Source organism: Lissotriton vulgaris, chromosome 4_1, assembly GCF_964263255.1.
Source record: "Lissotriton vulgaris chromosome 4_1, aLisVul1.2, whole genome shotgun sequence".
Taxonomy (NCBI): domain Eukaryota; kingdom Metazoa; phylum Chordata; class Amphibia; order Caudata; family Salamandridae; genus Lissotriton; species Lissotriton vulgaris.
This window is the reverse complement of record NC_141691.1, coordinates 1847060829-1847080145: the sequence shown is the minus strand read 5'-3', so window position 1 is coordinate 1847080145 and position 19317 is coordinate 1847060829.

Genomic DNA, 19317 nt, shown 5'->3' with positions numbered 1-19317 from the left:
GGGGTACAGGGGTATTTTTAGGTTTTAGGGCTGGGTTTGGGTTTTGGGGTACAGGGGTATTTTTAGGGTTTAGGGCTGGGTTTGGGTTATGGGGTACAGGGGTATTTTTAGGTTTTAGGGCTGGGTTTGGGTTTTGGGGTGCAGGGGTATTTTTAGGTTTTAGGGCTGGGTATGGGTTTTGGGGTACAGGGGTATTTTTAGGTTTTAGGGCTGGGTATGGGTTTTGGGGTACAGGGGTATTTTTAGGTTTTAGGGCTGGGTTTGGGTTTTGGGGTACAGGGGTATTTTTAGGTTTTAGGGCTGGGTATGGGTTTTGGGGTACAGAGGTATTTTTAGGTTTTAGGGCTGGGTTTGGGTTTTGGGGTACAGGGGTATTTTTAGGTTTTAGGGCTGGGTATGGGTTTTGAGGTACAGGGGTATTTTTAGGTTTTAGGGCTGGGTTTGGGTTTTGGGGTACAGGGGTATTTTTAGGTTTTAGGGCTGGGTTTGGGTTTTGGGGTACAGGGGTATTTTTAGGTTTTAGTGCTGGGTTTGGGTTATGGGGTACAGGGGTATTTTTAGGTTTTAGGGCTGGGTTTGGGTTTTGGGGTACATGGGTATTTTTAGGTTTTAGGGCTGGGTATGGGTTTTGGGGTACAGGGGTATTTTTAGGTTTTAGGGCTGGGTATGGGTTTTGGGGTACAGGGGTATTTTTAGGTTTTAGGGCTGGGTATGGGTTTTGGGGTACAGGGGTATTTTTAATATATATTTACAAATACTAAAATTAAAATTAATTTAATTAATATAATTATTAATAATTAAATAATTAAATAATGAATAATTACATTAAATATTACAAAAATAATTATTTAAAATATATATTAATATTATATACTTACCTATACCTACGTTGTAATGGTATGCGTTGTAATAGTAGTGCGTCGTAGTGTATTGCGTTGTAAAGGTATCCGTTGTAAAATGACCTGCGTTGTAAAAAATCCGTTGTAATGGTATGCGTGCTAAAAGTACGCGTTGTAACATCATATATCCGTTGCAGGGTGTGCTCAGACTTGAGTCCCTTGCTCACTTTGCCACTGGATTCAAGGAAGCCGGGTTGAAGATGGCTGTAATGCCAGAAACCGGTCCTCGGAAGCTTGTTTCCGATCCAGGGAAGACATGGCTTGGCAGTTCAGGCTGGACTGTTCCCATGAGGCACAGGGTCAGACTGATTATGCTCAGACGTGAGTCCCTTGCTCGCTTTGCCACTGGATTCAAGCAAGCCGGGCTGAAGACGGCTGGAATGCCAGAAACCGGTCCTCGGAAGCTTGTTTCCGGTCCAGGGAAGACATGGCTTGGCAGTTCGGGCTGGACTGTTCCCATGAGGCACAGGGTCAGACTGATCTCCGTGATGTCATCAACTGCTCGTTCAACTCTGCCACCTTTCCAGAAAGCTGGAAACACGCCGAACTCAGCGCCCTTCTGAAGAAACCCACAGCAGACCCCTCTGAACTTAAAAACGACCGACCCATATCCCTCCTCCCATTCCCGGCCAAAGTCATCGAGAAAGCTGTCAACAGCCAGCTCGCCGCCTTCCTTGAATCCAACAACTCCCTTGATCCATCTCAATCCGGATTTCGAGCCAAACACAGCACCGACACCGCCCTCATTGCAGCGACCGACGACATCCGAACGCTCCTGGACAACGGAGAAACAGTGGCCCTCATCCTACTCGACCTATCCGCCGCTTTCGACACAGTCTGCCACAGCACCCTTATACATCGCCTCAGCAACATCGGCATACAAGGAAAAGCCTTGGAATGGATCATCTCATTCCTCGCTGGGAGAACTCAAAGAGTCCGACTTCCCCCATTCTACTCAGAGGCCAAAGAAGTCATCTGCGGCGTACCCCAAGGATCCTCACTCAGTCCCACCCTCTTCAACGTCTACATGAGTCCTCTCGCCTCCATCGCGCGTCAACACAACCTCAACATCATCTCTTACGCCGACGACACCCAGTTAATCCTCTCCCTTACCAAAGACCCCAACACCGCCAAAACCAATCTTCACGAAGGCATGAAAGAAGTAGCCGAATGGATGAAACTTAGCCGCCTAAAACTCAACTCAGACAAAACGGAGGTGCTCATCCTAGGATCTTCCCCCTCAGCTTGGGACGACTCTTGGTGGCCTTCCGCTCTTGGCACAGCACCCACACCCACAGACCATGCACATAACCTTGGCTTCATCCTAGACTCCTCTCTCACGATGTCCAGACAAGTCAACGCAGTCTCGTCCTCCTGCTTCAACGTACTTCGCATTCTCAAAAAGATCTTCCGCTGGATCCCCCTCGAGACAAGAAAGACTGTCACCCACGCACTGGTCACGAGTCGACTGGATTATGGTAACACACTAAACGCCGGAATCGCAGCAAAATTACAGAAAAAACTCCAGCGCATCCAGAACGCGTCAGCGAGACTCATATTAGACATCCCTCGCCAAGATCACATCACCGAACATCTAAAAGACCTCCACTGGCTTCCCGTCAACAAAAGAATTACTTTCCGCCTTCTCACTCACGCACACAAGGCCCTCTACAATCTAGGACCCGAATGCCTCAACACTCGATTGTCCTTCTACAAACCCACCCGCCAACTAAGATCGTCCAATCAAGCCCTCGCCGCAGTCCCGCGCATCCGAAAATCCACCATGGGTGGCAGATCCTTCTCCTTCCTGGCTGCCAAGACCTAGAACTCACTTCCCACCCACCTCCGCCTTACTCAGAACCACATCTCCTTCAGAAAAGAACTTAAAACCTGGCTATTCGACAAATAATGAATCCCTTCCCCTAGCGCCTTGAGACCCTCTGGGTGAGTAGTGCGCTATACAAATGCCCGAACTTGAACTTGAACTATTGATTCAGATGCTCCTTCCATCACCACCCCCTTTTGTACCGCTTTTGGCCACCATAAGTGTGGCAGGGTATGCTCAGACGTGACTCCCTTGCTCACTTTGCCACTGGATTCAAGCAAGCCGGGCTGAAGACGGCTGGAATGCCAGAAAACGGTCCTCGGAAGCTTGTTTCCGGTCCAGGGAAGACATGGCTTGGCAGTTAGGGCTGGACTGTTCCCATGAGGCACAGGGTCAGACTGATTTGCCCATAGCCATGTCTGAACTGGGGTGGCAGAGTGGGCTAAAGAACGGTGATGAATTAAACCCAGATCTTTTGACTGGGTGTGAGTGTTTGATTGATTCAGATGCTCCGTCCATCACCACCCCCTTTTGTACCGCTTTTGGCCGCCATAAGTGTGGCAGGGTATGCTCAGACAAGATTCCCTTGCTCACTTTGCCACTGGATTCAAGCAAGCCGGGCCGAAGACGGCTGGAATGCCAGAAACCGGTCCTCGGAAGCTTGTTTCCGGTCCAGGGAAGACATGGCTTGGCAGTTCGGGCTGGACTGTTCCCATGAGGCACAGGGTCAGACTGATTTGCATATAGCCATGTCTGAACTGGGGTGGCATAGTGGGCTAAAGAACGGTGATGGATTAAACCCAGATCTTTTGACTGGGTGTGAATGTTTGATTGATTCAGATGCTCTGTCCATCACCACCCCCTTTTGTACCACTTTTGGCTGCCATAAGTGTGGCAGGGTATGCTCAGACGTGAGTCCCTTGCTCACTTTGCCACTGGATTCAAGCAAGTCGGGCCGAAGACGGCTGGAATGCCAGAAACCGGTCCTCGGAAGCTTGTTTACGGTCCAGGGAAGACATGGCTTGGCAGTTCGGGCTGGACTGTTCCTAAGAGGCACTTGGTCAGACTGATTTGCATATAGCCATGTCTGAACTGGGGTGGCAGAGTGGGCTAAAGAACGGTGATGGATTAAACCCAGATCTTTTGACTGGGTGTGAGTATTTGATTGATTCAGATGCTCAGTCCTTCACCACCCCCTTTTGTACCGCTTTGGCCGCCATAAGTGTGTCAGGGTATGCTCAGACGTGAGTCCCTTGCTCACTTTGCCACTGTATTCAAGCAAGCCGGGCTGAAGACGGCTGGAATGCCAGAAACCGGTCCTCGGAAGCTTGTTTCCGGTCCAGGGAAGACATGGCTTGGCAGTTCGGGCTGGACTGTGACCAAGAGGCACAGGGTCAGACTGATTTGCATATAGCCATGTCTGAACTGGGGTGGCAGAGTGGGCTAAAGAACGGTAATGGATTAAACCCAGATCTTTTGACTGGGTGTGAGTGTTTGATTGATTCAGATGCTCCGTCCATCACCACCCCCTTTTGTACCGCTTTTGGCCGCCATAAGTGCGGCAGGGTATGCTCAGACGTGAGTCCCTTGCTCACTTTGCCACTGGATTCAAGCAAGCCGGGCTGAAGACGGCTGGAATGCCAGAAACCGGTCCTCGGAAGCTTGTTTCCGGTCCAGGGAAGACATGGCTTGGCAGTTCGGGCTGGTCTGTTCCCATGAGGCACAGGGTCAGACTGATTTCCATATAGCCATGTCTGAACTGGGGTGGCAGAGTGGGCTAAAGAACGGTAATGGATTAAACCCAGATCTTTTGACTGGGTGTGAGTGTTTGATTGATTCAGATGCTCCGTCCATCACCACCCCTTTTGTACCGCTTTTGGCCGCCATAAGTGCGGCAGGGTATGCTCAGAAGTGAGTCCCTTGCTCACTTTGCCACTGGATTCAAGCAAGCCGGGCTGAAGACGGCTGGAATGCCAGAAACTGGTCCTAGGAAGCTTGTTTCCGGTCCAGGGAAGACATGGCTTGGCAGTTCGGGCTGGACTGTTCCCATGAGGCACTGGGTCAGACTGATTTGCATATAGCCATGTCTGAACTGGGGGGCAGAGTGGGCCAGAGAACGGTGATGGATTAAACCCAGATCTTTTGACTGGGTGTGAGTATTTGATTGATTCAGATGCTCAGTCCTTCACCACCCCCTTTTGTACCGCTTTGGCCGCCATAAGTGTGTCAGGGTATGCTCAGACGTGAGTCCCTTGCTCACTTTGCCACTGGATTCATGCAAGCCGGGCTGAAGACGGCTGGAATGCCAGAAACCGGTCCTCGGAAGCTTGTTTTCGGTCCAGGGAAGACATGGCTTGGCAGTTCGGGCTGGACTGTTACCAAGAGGCACAGGGTCAGACTGATTTGCATATAGCCATGTCTGAACTGGGGTGGCAGAGTGGGCTAAAGAACGGTAATGGATTAAACCCAGATCTTTTGACTGGGTGTGAGTGTTTGATTGATTCAGATGCTCCGTCCATCACCACCCCCTTTTGTACCGCTTTTGGCCGCCATAAGTGCGGCAGGGTATGCTAAGACGTGAGTCCCTTGCTCACTTTGCCACTGGATTCAAGCAAGCCGGGCTGAAGACGGCTGGAATGCCAGAAACCGGTCCTCGGAAGCTTGTTTCCGGTCCAGGGAAGACATGGCTTGGCAGTTCGGGCTGGTCTGTTCCCATGAGGCACAGGGTCAGACTGATTTACATATAGCCATGTCTGAACTGGGGTGGCAGAGTGGGCTAAAGAACGGTAATGGATTAAACCCAGATCTTTTGACTGGGTGTGAGTGTTTGATTGATTCAGATGCTCCGTCCATCACCACCCCTTTTGTACCGCTTTTGGCCGCCATAAGTGCGGCAGGGTATGCTCAGAAGTGAGTCCCTTGCTCACTTTGCCACTGGATTCAAGCAAGCCGGGCTGAAGACGGCTGGAATGCCAGAAACTGGTCCTCGGAAGCTTGTTTCCGGTCCAGGGAAGACATGGCTTGGCAGTTCGGGCTGGACTGTTCCCATGAGGCACTGGGTCAGACTGATTTGCATATAGCCATGTCTGAACTGGGGGGCAGAGTGGGCCAGAGAACGGTGATGGATTAAACCCAGATCTTTTGACTGGGTGTGAGTGTTTGATTGACTCAGATGCTCTGTCCATCACCACCCCCTTTTGTACCGCTTTTGGCCGCCGGAAGTGTGGCAGGGTATGCTCAGACGTGAGTCCCTTGCTCACTTTGCCACTGGATTCAAGCAAGCCGGGCTGAAGACGGCTGGAATGCCAGAAACCGGTCCTCTGAAGCTTGTTTCCGGTCCAGGGACTGTTCCCATGAGGTACAGGGGCAGACTGATTTGCATATAGCCATGTCTGAACTGGGGTGGCAGAGCGGGCTAAAGAACGGTGATGGATTAAACCCAGATCTTTTGACTAGGTGTGAGTGTTTCATTTATTCAGATGCTCCTTCCATCACCACCCCCTTTTGTACCTCTTTTGGCCCTCATAGGTGTGGCAGGGTATGCTCAGACGTGAGTCCTTTGCTCACTTTGCCACTGGATTCAAGCAAGCTGGGCTGAAGACGTCTGGAATGCCAGAAACCGGTCCTCGGAAGCTTGTTTCCGGTCCAGGGAAGACATGGCTTGGCAGTTTGGGCTGGACTGTTCCCATGAGGCACAGGGTCAGACTGATTTGCATATAGTCATGTCTGAACTGGGGTGGCAGAGTGGGCTAAAGAAGGATGATGGATTAAACCCAGATCTTTCGACTGGGTGTGAGTGTTTGATTGATTCAGATGCTCCGTCCATCACCACCCCCTTTTGTACCTCTTTTGGGCGTTATACTGGGGCGGTGACGTCAGGCAGGGTAGGGGTGTTGTAAAATGTGGGATATGGACCATTAGAGGTAAGTACCAAAAAAAATTAATAAAACGAATTTTGTTGCCCACACTGCATCGCCAAATGTGATGCAGCGTGGGCAACGAAATTCATTTTTTTTATTTTTTCGGTACTTACCTCTAATGGTCCATATCCCACATTTTACAACTCCCCACCCTGACCCTACCCTGCCTGACGTCACCGCCCCAGTATAACGCCCAGCACGGGCCGTGCCTGTTTCTGACTAGGCTTGCAGAAGTCGTCCATGATACCACCTGATGGTTGCACTAATTTTAAAGTTGAGTTTTTTAATTTGAGCCCCCCAATCCATAGTTTCTACAATTGTTATCCCGAGATAATCGAAAGAGGTAACTCTTTCGAGGGGTTTACCATCTAGTGTAGGGTTAGGTCCTGTACTTTTAGGGCTATTAAATGCCATCAATTTGGTCTTCTGTAGATTAATTTCCAGACCTCTTTGACTACAGAATACTTCAAATGTATTAAGTACCCTCTGGATCCCCATGGGTGATTTGGATACTAATAAAGTATCATCGGCAAACATCATTGCCGGTATGGGTCGGGAGGCTCGTTGAGGGGCATCAAGGTCTTTTCCTGCTACTAGAAAATCTATCAAGTCATTGATGTAAAGGCTGAAGAGAGTGGGGGCGAGCACCCATCCCTGGCGTACACCGCGCTTAATCTGGATCGGTGCAGTAAACTTTCCATCCTTGCTAAACCTGATTTGCGCAAAGTTTTCCTCATGCAGCAGCTTGATAAGATTGATTAGGTAAACAGGGGCCCCCATCTCATAGAGGACTGACCATAGTTTTTCCCTAGGAACCAAATTAAAGGCTCCCCGGAGGTCAAATATTAAATAGAGGCTGCCACCCTTCAAGCACACGGTCTTCCAATGTAACATTTGGAGCCTAAGTATTTGTTCCACAGTGGACAGTTTTTCCCTAAACCCTGCCTGTAAGGGAGTTAGTATGTTCTGTTCTTCCATCCAAGATTGTAGCCTAAGCAGCACTACACGCGCAAAAACCTTTTGTGAGATGTCTATCAGGCTAATAGGCCTATAATTGTTTGGCAGTGGAGAGCCTTTTTTTTAGATCGGAATTATTTCCGCTCCTGCCCAACTAGGGGGGATCTTCGTACCCTGTAGTATTGCATTAAATAGGGCCCAGAAATATGGAGCCCAAACACGTGGTTCATTGCGAAAAAGATCCCCTGGAATTTTGTCTAGACCGGGTGCTTTCCCGAGGGCTATTTTTGCTAATTCTCCCTTGATTTAATTTAGGCTTATATTTAAATTGCTTTTAGCATCAGGGACTCCATTGCATTATCCGGGGCTAGGGGGGAGGGAAGAAGGCCCATAGGGCAGCCTTCAGCTGGCTCAGAAAATGGTGTTTCTTCCTTAGAGTAAAGAGATTCAGGATGCTCCTGGCAAACCTCTTCTCCTAGATTGCCGGTGATCTAGGGCCAGAGCTGTCCAGATTGACAACTCTCCAGAATAACCTCATATCCCTAGCTCCCAGAGCGCTTCTCAGGGTGTCCCATTTGTCCATTTCCCACCCTTTCTTGGCTTCTAAGATCGCCGTTTTATATGTCATCCTGGCAGATTTGATTGACGGACGATCATTGGCCTCAATAGACAGTACCAGCGATCATTTAAACTTACGGCAGTGATTGTTATACCACGGGTGGGGCTTCCTATTTGGCCTGCAGGTTTTTTTTGGAAAGAAGAAATCCAATGTGGCTTCTTCTAGTCTAGCATGGTTTTCCTTCACGATATCAAGATCTATACCGTCTCCATTTTTAATTAATGAGTGAGATGCTGTCTGAATCACCGGGATCAGGACTTCATATAGGGAACTCATTTTGGCTTGGGATTGGCTAAGGTCAGACCATCTCGCTCTTTGCCTGCAATTGGAAAGTGTCAACCTGTGGTCAATAGGGTTTTCCAAACAAGAAGCACTCCCTGGTTCAAAAGCTTTTAATTCAATACTAACACATGGTGATCACTGTCAAGTCGTGGGACGACCCTGAAATCGATAAGCCTTTCCCAAGATTTAGAGTCAATTAAAATGTAGTCTAGTAAAGAGCCTCGTTCATTTCAGTGGAAGGTGTAGCTGCTAGAGGATTTAGAAGAGGTTCTACCATTGCAGGCTCTAAGGGAGTGTTTCAATACTGGGCAGTTCATTTGAATCACCAGAGGGGACCATTTTTTAACTGGTGGACAACTGGTCTCCGGGATTGTCCAGAAATTATCCTAATTATCCTAATTCTTCCAACATATATGACTCTTTGCCCAAAACTGTGGGTCTTGAGTATACATTTATAAGGGCTACAGAAATCTTTAATGGGAATTGCAGTAAGACACATAATATTTCTTTAGATTCTGTGTCTATCTGCTCGGCCCTACATCCTAAATGGGCACCCACCCATGTGCTAAGGTCTCTGGATGGTCTCCCTTTGCCCCCAAAAGTTGCGGGAATACTGAAGGTGGCAAAGCCCAGCTTGGAAACCTCCCCTCTAACCCAAGTTTCCTGAAACATGCAGATCTCAAATTGGTTGATGAAGGTACCCCAAGTGGGGTCCTCCATCTTGTTACTCAGTCCCGCTATGTTCCACGATAAAGCTCTTATTTGTGAGGAATTAGGGGGCAGGGATTTTTGGGGCTCTAGGGGGATAAAGGTAGTAAGGCCTCTGGGTTCCCGCTGTCAACCTCAGAATTTGACCCTACCAGCAATCACATTTTAATGGTATCATTCATAACCGAATCATCACCGTCGTGGGTGCAAGCAGGGGAGCCGCTCATGCTCCCACAGCTTAGACCATCCCCGGGTGTGATACAAGGACCCACTGTGCCCACCTCACTCTCGGCTACAAATTTTGATGGACATATTTGCGCTTTAATGGTAGATGGATTTTCCTCCAGTCAATCTACTCCATCTAAACAACTATATCTATTTACAGTAGAAATATCAAAAGTAAATTGTCTTTGCCAATGCTGGACTGAGTATGGCGGCTCACAGTATTTGGGACCATTTCTCCTTCCCTGTTCCCCATGCCAGATTTCCTGATGGGGCATGTTGGGGGGGTAGAAGTAACCTAATTGAAGTACTTGAATACCACTTGGTGATCTCCCATCTTCTCTAGATAAAATACTTTGAGTCATCCTGGGATTTCTAAAATTAATTACTATGCAATCCCCGTGTATGTCCTTATGGCGTCTGTCTAACCATCCCACCCTGCGTGTAGTTAAAATTTCTTCCACGTTCTCATAACTAAAATGTCTGTGATTTACTAGCCGATGGACACATTTATTCTTTAGATCTTGGAGGGATTCAAGTTGATCCCGCCTAAGTTCAGGGATACCTGAAAGAATAAGGACATATGGTGTTGATGCAGGGGTGAGATTAATGACTGGTGGGGAGTAAATATGATTGGTATCTTCATTAGTTTTAGGAACAACCCCATCCTGTCTAGAATTTATTGCTGATTGGCCTGTTGAGGTGTGCGATGGGGGTAAACAAATGGGTTGATTGGAGATAACCGGGGGAGGCTTAGCAATGCTGTCTCTATTTGCCTCCACTACATGTTCCATCCCCATTGTATTTGAAGGCAATGTTTGATCACAGGGCTTACGGTGAGCATTATCTGGAACATTACTTGAGGTGATCTGAGCTCGTGTCCTATTGTCTAACCTAGCAGGACCATGATTTATGCCCCTATTAGTTATCCAGCCATTAAAAAGTGCAGTCAACCCCTCAACCTTCTCTTGTAGGTACTTGAGTTCGTCATTAACTACATCCCTCATTTGAATCTGTAAATCCACTACCAACTTTGTGGCCCACACTGGCTGTTCACTTACAAATTCTATGCTCTCTTCTTGAATCCCCGTCCCAGGTTTTCCATTATCTGAGGTTAGGCCCTGGGCCTTCTTCCTCCTTACAACTGGTTTCACCTTGGGTTTAGGTTACCTTTTTCTACCGGATTGATTTTGTATTATGGCCCTGGCTTGATTTTGGGAAACAACTTCGGCTGTTAATAGTTGGTCACTAGAAAGATCAGATAATGAAGCCCCTAAGATTTGTGGAGATCTGGGGTCAGGCGATACAATTTCTAAATTTGGGGTCAGGGACAAGCGTCTCTCGGTCCGTTCAATTTCAGTTGTAATGGCTCCTAGGGCCTTTTCCAGCATCCTATCAATGGAAGTGGGTTTGGAGGTTGGCTTAGCCGGGACCTTCTTCTTCTCCGCGCAAGCTCGTCTCCCCATTCTACAAGCTCTGTGGCTAGTTTCCCCCGTTGACTATGCAATTTAAATATTTTTTGTGGGCACACGATATTTCAAATAACGAGAGTGCACAACTAAACCTATACTTGGTAACTAGACCAATGAATAAATGCACTGACTAAGATGATCAGGGTAGGCAAATAGATCTAGGTACACTTGTGCCTTGCTATTCTTAACCAGGGGCTTCTATGATATACACTACGCCAACTATAGTCCGATGAGGGAGAAAACAAAATCCGGAATAGTTTAACCGTCCAATGTAATTGGCAACAGTACCTTGATTTCAGGTCCCTGGGTTTCAAAAGTACGAGAGCAGGCCCTGCCCAGCCTCTTCCCGCCTCTGATGGGCGCGGACAGGCCCGCCCTTGGCCCGGGCTGTGGCAGGGCAGTGCCGCCTTTGAAGGCCTGTGGCGCCCTCTGGTGACGTCAGCAGCCTGCACCGCGTGTGGCCAGCTGTGAGCTGTAGTGCGCCAGTGCTGTTTACCTCAAGACAGAAATGACGGCGAAGCGGCGGAGTGATGATCTCTCCCTCTCCCCCGGTGGAGCAGCAAGATGGGGAATAGAGGCAAGCTGGCCGTTCCCCTCAAGGCAGGTCCGGTAGGTCAAACAAGCCAAGGAGCGTCCCGGCCTGCGGTAGGGCAGCGCCACCTTTGAGGGCCTGTAGCTCCCTCTGGTGACATCAGCAGCCTGCGCCGGGTGTGGCCACCTGGGAGCTGTAGTGCGCCAGTGACGTTTCCCTCATGGCGGAAATGGCGGGGAAGCGGTGGGGTTGATGATCTCTCCCTCTCCCCCGGTGGAGCAGCAAGATGGGGAATAGAGGCAAGCTGGCCGTTCCCCTCACGGCAGGTCCGGTAGGTCAAACAAGCCATGGAGCGTCCAGCGCTCACCACTACACTACTGTGGTATTCTTATATATCATGTGCAATAAATATCACCCATACTCGAAATCAGGCCCTTAGAGGGAGAGGCAACCACTGGTCTCTGCTTTCGATCTGTGCTGCCCACAGTCAGGGGTGGCTCCTCCATTAGGGTGGAGGAGTGTCACCCCACTGCTCTCTCGCAGTGCGAGAAGCATTAACATAAAATGGTATTTTAAATACCATTTAATGCTTCTGCTTCTCGCACTGCGAGAAAGCAGAAGGCAGGGTATGCCTGGTTGGGGGTGGGCGGGAGAGTATGCCTGGTTGGGGGTGAGTGGGTGGTCGGGTTGGGGGAGTGACTTGCATCACTCTGAGTACCCTGACTGTTTGGTCGGCCCTCTGGTTCCGACCAAAGTAGCCATACACACTCTACATTAGTCTATAATAGGCTGCAGAGAAAATGGCCTCCCCACAGGCGCCCGGCTGGGTGCTGTCCTCCCCAATCACAATGCTGCCATTGCAGCGTTGTGATTGGCTCACGGGAGGGGAAAGAGTATTCCTGTTTCTGAAAACCAAACGCGGGAACCGGGCCAGGAGAGGCGGTGCAGGACCTGGTATGGTATGTTTTTTTTCCTTTAACCCCTCCCCACGCGAATCCCCACGCGACCTCACCCCCCACCCACGAGTATTGCGAGCCCAGACTGCTACAGGTCATGCATTAACTCAGAGATTTTTTTAATTAAGTGTATGACCTTTTTGACACCCCAATGTCTTAAAAATAAACACAGCTCTGTTCAGGGCCCACACACCTGTTCTTGATAAGACCCCTGCTCATAGGAGCAGAAGGGAGCTGTGGGCCTGTTCTCAATCAAATCGTATTTCTTGTAGCGCAGAAACAGACTTTAATAAGTTATTATATGAGCTGCAGGCAACACAGCTCAGAAGCATAAACATGGACCAGTGGTGGTATCTCTCTGTTGTTCTGAGCTCTGATCTCTAGAGTTCATGCACACACTTCCCTTGATTACCAAATTTGTGCATTGATGACAGTGCTCGCCAGTTGAAATGAGGAGCACAGCTCCCTTTTGTGTCAATACGCCGTTTTCATGTGACCCCAGGTCCCAGATTACATAACACTACACTGACGCAGCGCATTTATTATGCCCTGGCCGATGCAAATCCCTTTACTGCCTAAACTGCATGGTCTAAAACACACCGTTTGTGACGTAGCCGGTAAGTGTAAGTATTACTTTCGTTTTTGCACTGACTAGTATGTGAAAATGTTGATGGAAAATTGCAGCCCACCAGAGCAAAGTTTACTCAGTATGACCTGAGGGATTTGAGGTCAACAGTGGCAGCAGCAGCTGTGCCTGTGCTCATGTACAGCCTTTCCGCCAGAATTATTTCTTTTCAGTTTTCCAAACTTATCTTTGGCATTCCTACAAAACAAGTACAATATGTTATCTTTAGACCCTGTTTATGAACTGGCCCAGTACTTGATAGTACGTGTTCCCGTGTTTATTTTAACGCTGACATCGAATATGTCTGTTGGGTTAGATGTAAGGCTTTTAATTTCATTTAAATGGAGAAGGAATTAAAGAGAAATATCAAGACAGTTGACTTTGGCTGCCAACAATATACAATCACTTCGCCAGTTTTCAAAGCCCTTTCCTTTCTGTGAAGTGTAAATGTGTTTGTTTTGTCTAAAGTGGCCACAAAAGAGGTAGTCAGCAAAATGGCGTAAAGAATGACTTCACGAAAAACTTCAGTGATTTACTGAAAGGGGAATGATGTGTTGACTTCAGATGGGCTGGGACACCACTTTCTACGATTATTATTTGCATATGTGGAACACTCTGGCCTCTTTTTACCATGGGGCCCCTAACAGATTCAACAGGGCTAGGTACAGAGCAGCTTTTCCTACTAGCATTTGTGAACGACCCTATATATTCTAATACATTGCAGTGCTGAAATCAGGCCGTGGGGGATCAGGGTCATACAATACAGAAGAACTCACTCTTTTTTAAGTCTTTGAATGTGTCATTTTTTCTTACACATTTCTTTATTGTTTTTCCATTGCAATACAAACCGTCCCACTGTGAGGATTACAGAGGAATAACTCACTCTTGACACAAAGGACACCGTATCTTCACGCTTGGAGTTAAATGCATTCAGTTTTTCTCAACATGAATTCACTGCCTGCATTTTGTAAAGGAGGCCAGAGAAAATGATACACAGCGATGTGCATTCCGTCCAGAATTCAAGAAATTGCCCCAGCTCCGAGTTAGGAAGCACATCATATTCACGGTACTTCATGTGCCTCATAAAGTGCTACAAATTTCACAGAGATAAGTTCCATTGTTATGTTCCTAGGAGAGTATTACGCTCAGCCTCCAGCAAATCTCTTGGTTTGCCCAAAATTAGATTTACACGTTGGGGAGGTAAATCTTTTTCCTGTACTGCAGCCAATCTTTGGACTACCCTACCATGTTCCATTACCTCAATAAACAATTATATGTTCTTTCGGAAAAGCCTTTAAACCTGGCTCTTGGCGACGCAGCTAGTGGTGGTTAACCACTGGATTTACAGATCTCTGGTAGATCCTGCGTACATGCTGGATAGTTACCAGATGGGAAGATTGGGATATCTGGAGGCGCTGTACTCTAAGGCCCGAAAAGCTTGATACGATTTGGCACCTGGCGACCTCCCGTCTGGGCTGGGCAGCAACCCTCACCAAGGCCATGCCCCTGTGGTGCACTCGGAAACTGGGACTCCTAGGCAATCACCCTGGGTTTGATAAGTGGGACACTATCGGAATTTCAACAATAGGAGACTTGGTAAAAAGGGGGGCGTTGCTCAAGTTTGAAGACCTACAGAAAAAGTATGTTATGGCCGGAGGGAAGGTATTCAGATACCTACAGGTCAGACACTCCCTCACGACAGCTTTCCCTGACATGGCGGACATCCCCGACTCGACCCCTCTGGAAGACAGGTTACTTGACGGTCCTCTGCTTACGAAGGCTATATCACTCACATATAAGAAACGATGTATTAATCTACCAGACACCTTTCATAAACTTCCAGAGAGATGGCAGGTAGACTTAGTGGCAATGCATGAAGATGACTGGCAGGTGGCATTGATGTCACCTCGGGAGGCAGCCATAGCACAGCGGCATAGACTCATCCAACTAAAAATTTTACATGAATCCTACCTCAGGGGAACAACCCTAGCATAGATAGGCTCCAGCCCTGATGCATTATGCCTTAGAGGGTGTCGGCAAGACGCATCCTTTTTCCTCATGATATGGGCATGCCCGGGGTGAGACCCCTTTGGGAGGGGGCCATGGAAAGTATCCTAGAAGCCCTGGGAAAAGAGCATACCCTTACAACTAGGCTTGGTCTCCTAAATATATGGGAGCCGACTGACCTTACGGACGCGGAACAACAATTCATGACATTGGGTTACACATTGGTCAAGTGGGAGATAGCGAGGAACTGGGGGGTGGCCGACAGACTCTCACTCCGGATGTGGTCCAGGGAATATGACAAATGTATGATTGCGGAGAGGGAGGTGTTCAAGGTGAGAAGGTGCCCCAAAAAATGGGACAGAAAGTGGGGCAAATGGAATGCATATCAAGGTGCATTATGTGTGTCCCCTACAGTGGAACTAGAATTGCAATGTTCAAAACGAGGATCACGAGAAGTCCCGTGACTACGCTTTAGGTTTTACATGGTGAACAGTTCTGTATGATGAAATATGGCAGTTGTTTCTTGATTATACATGTGATTTGTTATTGTTTAATCTTAATAAAAAGATTTGTCAAAAACAAAACCTGCCTCTTTACTCTATAAGTCCTTGTTCTCAAAGAAATCTTTGGTCATTGTCTGTGCTGGGCTTTTTCAAATTATTTTTCATTTCATTTCAACTGTTCTCAACCTAGAACCATCGAAGGAAACATCTGCCTCAGCCAGTCAGACATATTTCTTTTCAAAAGTACATTGTAGTATCGAATATAACTTCTTAAACGTTTCAGGAACATTACTGCCATAATGTTCTCAAGGTTAATGCTTCAGAGCCCACACACACCTTTTTGTAACATCAAAATCTCAAAAAATATTGAAGTCTACATAAAACATGACAAAGTCCCTCTAAAGTAAATTTAATATCATCATGTCAAGCTTGGAGGAATTATGGTGAGCAGTTTATGGTGTGGTGGTGATTAGACTTATATACTTGAGTAAAAATAGAAACACTGCTTCTTCATCTCGACAAATAACTCTTGGAGAAACTTTGAAATAAAGAATCTGAGGCAGACTCATCTCGCATCTGTCAAATTGTATTTAAATTTGTCCAATGATTTAAAAATTATTAGTAAATATAAAATCCACACCCTGGTGTCATAGCCAACGGTGAAATGTTGAAGGTTGTGTTAGGTTGGGTGAAAGGCTGAGCTCCACAACCAAAGGCCTTTGTGCATGACTGGAGCCTGCGTGCAGTTGGGTGAAAAGATGTGCTTTGTTCCTAAAGTTCATTCTGCAGGGCGGACGGCTGTGCCCAGCTGGCCAATGAGATAAATGGTCAGGGCATAGAGACTGGCCAAAGGATGCACGGCACACCCAGACTATACTGCCCAATGCTACAAATCATGCAAAGCAGATTCCGGAGGCCCAAGGGATGGGTTAGTTGTGGTCAAAGCCCATGCCCTTCATCAACAGCTCACTGTGCATTGCCAATGTATGTACAAGGCGGATGTCGGGGGTATGAGACAGAGCACAGATTATTGCTGAAAGTCATGCACCTGAGAAAGGCACCAATTGTGCATGTTTGAGAGCCATGTACAATAGGTGTTGTGGGCACAGAGATTAGAAGCGGGGCAAACTGCACATGACGAATTGCAATGCACAGTGGGTTCGAAGAGCATATGATCTGGATTCACATCAGCCCACCAGAGATGCTGTACTCTGCACAAAGCTGTGCAGTGTGGGTAATTTCTTATGCTCATTACAAAACCTAACCAAATTCACTGAATAAAGGCTTTGTTTAAGGCTACAGGATGTGTGGCATTCTTACAATCTGTAATGGAACCTCGGCTGACGCGAATATTATGATTTAGTACAACAATGGAGTTGGAAACTGAAGGAGGCGTCAGGGTTGAAGCAGACTGGCTATGGTTGTTCATTCTGTACAAAAATAAATCACATGCTGATTCACTGCTTGGAGTATGTTTGCTTTATATCCATCTGGCTCTTTACTCAGAACAGTCAGCAAAATCCTTTTGCTGTGAAGAAACATGGAGGCACCATCTGTGTGCCCTACTAGAGAAACAGCCTTGCAAGTGTCACACAACCTGCGTTAGAGTCACACAAATATCAGAAGTCCCTGCATCACCAGAGCCCGTTGAGTAGTTACACACCAGCTCTTTGAGCTGGTAGCATACACTTTCTTGCAGTCATGACCAATGTTCCCTCTAATTTTTTTCCTCTGTGTGCCGCAGTGGAGGGTCTTTGTGCGCTGCAACCATGGCTATGTGCGCCAGGAACCAAACCGCGCGTGTCTGCGGCGCCAAATGCCACTCGTTTTTTGGTGCCCTTCTGCCCTCTGTCCCACTCGTTTTTTGTGCCTTTCTGCCCTCTGTCCCACTCGTTTTTGGTGCCCTTCTGGCCTCTGTCCCACTCGTTTTTGGTGCCATTCTTCTCTCTGTCCCACTCGTATTTGGTGCCCTTTTGCCCTCTGTCCCACTCGTTTTTTTGTCTATCTGCCCTCTGTCCCACTCGTTATTTGTGCCTTTCTGCTCTGTCCCACTTGTTTTTGGTGCCCTTCTGCCCACTGTCCCACTCATTTTTGTGCCCTTCTGCCCTCTGTCCCACTCGTTTTTTGTGCCTTTCTGCACTCTGTACCACTCGTTTTTGGTGCCATTCTGCCCTCTGTCCCCCTCGTTTTTGGTGCCCTTGTGCCCTCTGTCCCACTCGTTTTTTTGCCTTTATGTCCTCTGTCCCACTCGTTTTTGGTGCCCTTCTGCCCTCTGTCCCACTCGTTTGGTCCCTTTCTGTCCTGTGTTCCACTCGTTTTTCCCTTGTTTTTGGTGCCCTTCTGCCCTTCTGCCCTCTGTCCCACTCGTTCTTGGTGCCCTTCTGCCCTCTGTCCCACTCGTTTTGTCCCTTTCTGTTCTGCGTTCCACTTGTTTTTCCCTTGTTTTTGGTGCCCTTCTGCCCTCTGTCCCACTCGTTTTTTGTGCCCTTCTGCCCTCTGTCCCATTCGTTTTTGGTGCCCTTCTGCCTTCTGTCCCACTCGTTTTTGGTGCCCTTCTGCTCTCTGTCCTACTCGTTTTTTCCCTTTCAGTCCTGTGTTCCACTAGTTTTTTTCCCTAGTTTTTGGTTCCCTTCTGCCCTCTGTCCCACTTGTTTTGGTGCCCTTGTGCCGTCTGTCCCACTTTGTTTTTCCCTGTTTTGTGCCCCTTTTGCCTCCTGTTCCGCTCGTTTCCCCAGCCACTGTGGCCTTTTGTTTAAGTATTGATGTTAATCAGAGCCCCTTCACGGGCTCCGATTAACAGCAATACTTAAGCAAAAGGCCAGAGTCTGCCCGCGCTTTCCTAACAAAAGCGTAGGCAGTTTCCAAACACACGCTGTGTTTGGAAACTGCCTACGCTTTTGTTAGGAAAGCGCGGGAAGACTCTGGCCTTTTGTTTAAGTATTGCTGTTAATCAGAGCACGTGAAGGGGCTCTGATTAACATCAATACTTAAACAAAAGGCCAGAGTCTGCCTCGCACTCCCTCATAGCCGCAAGCGCCACAAGACCTCCCCCCCGCCTCCTTACCTGCATGCCTCACTACCGCTCCGCTTCATTCGTGCCGCTCGCTTCTTTCAAAGCTCCCTGCGGTGCAACGTCCTGACCGTGTGCGCGCTCCACGCGATGTGGTGCGCGCTCAGGTCAGGAGCGGTGTGCACGCGCCCTAGAGGGAACGGTGGTCATGACAGAGGATTCAATTAGAGCATGAGGAGAAAATAGAACTCTCATGAGCAGAGCATGCTGTGCGACTTGGGGCACTCATCGGAGCATACACACAGAGATGGCAGTAAGGCGTAGGTTTGCGGATGAGATTCTAGCCTGAGCAGCACTTTGCAGAAATGCTTGGATAAGGGAGCACGGAGAAGACAATGAAATTAGCTGTGCCCCTGAATATGAAATCAACAATATCAATGGGACAGAATAGCGAGGAGTGAATATTGAAAATGAAATATCGACATTTAACTAAGTCTAGATTTTCGATACCTAACTCCGCATATATGTACCTGCAGGTTACATATATCTTCAAGGTATGAAGATGTGGAGTTAGGAATAGTATATCTATACGTCCTTATGTGCATTTACCTTTCAGTATTTTCTCCCTCTGTATACTGTCCTCGATATTAGTGTGCAACTCATAATACAGTGGGCGGATCTTGTGCAGGTTTGGGGCCGCTGTCCCTGCGGAGAGCAGGCACAACTGCGTCCAACTCGTAATCGAGCCCCAAGTTTTGATCACCTTTATGGCGCATACCT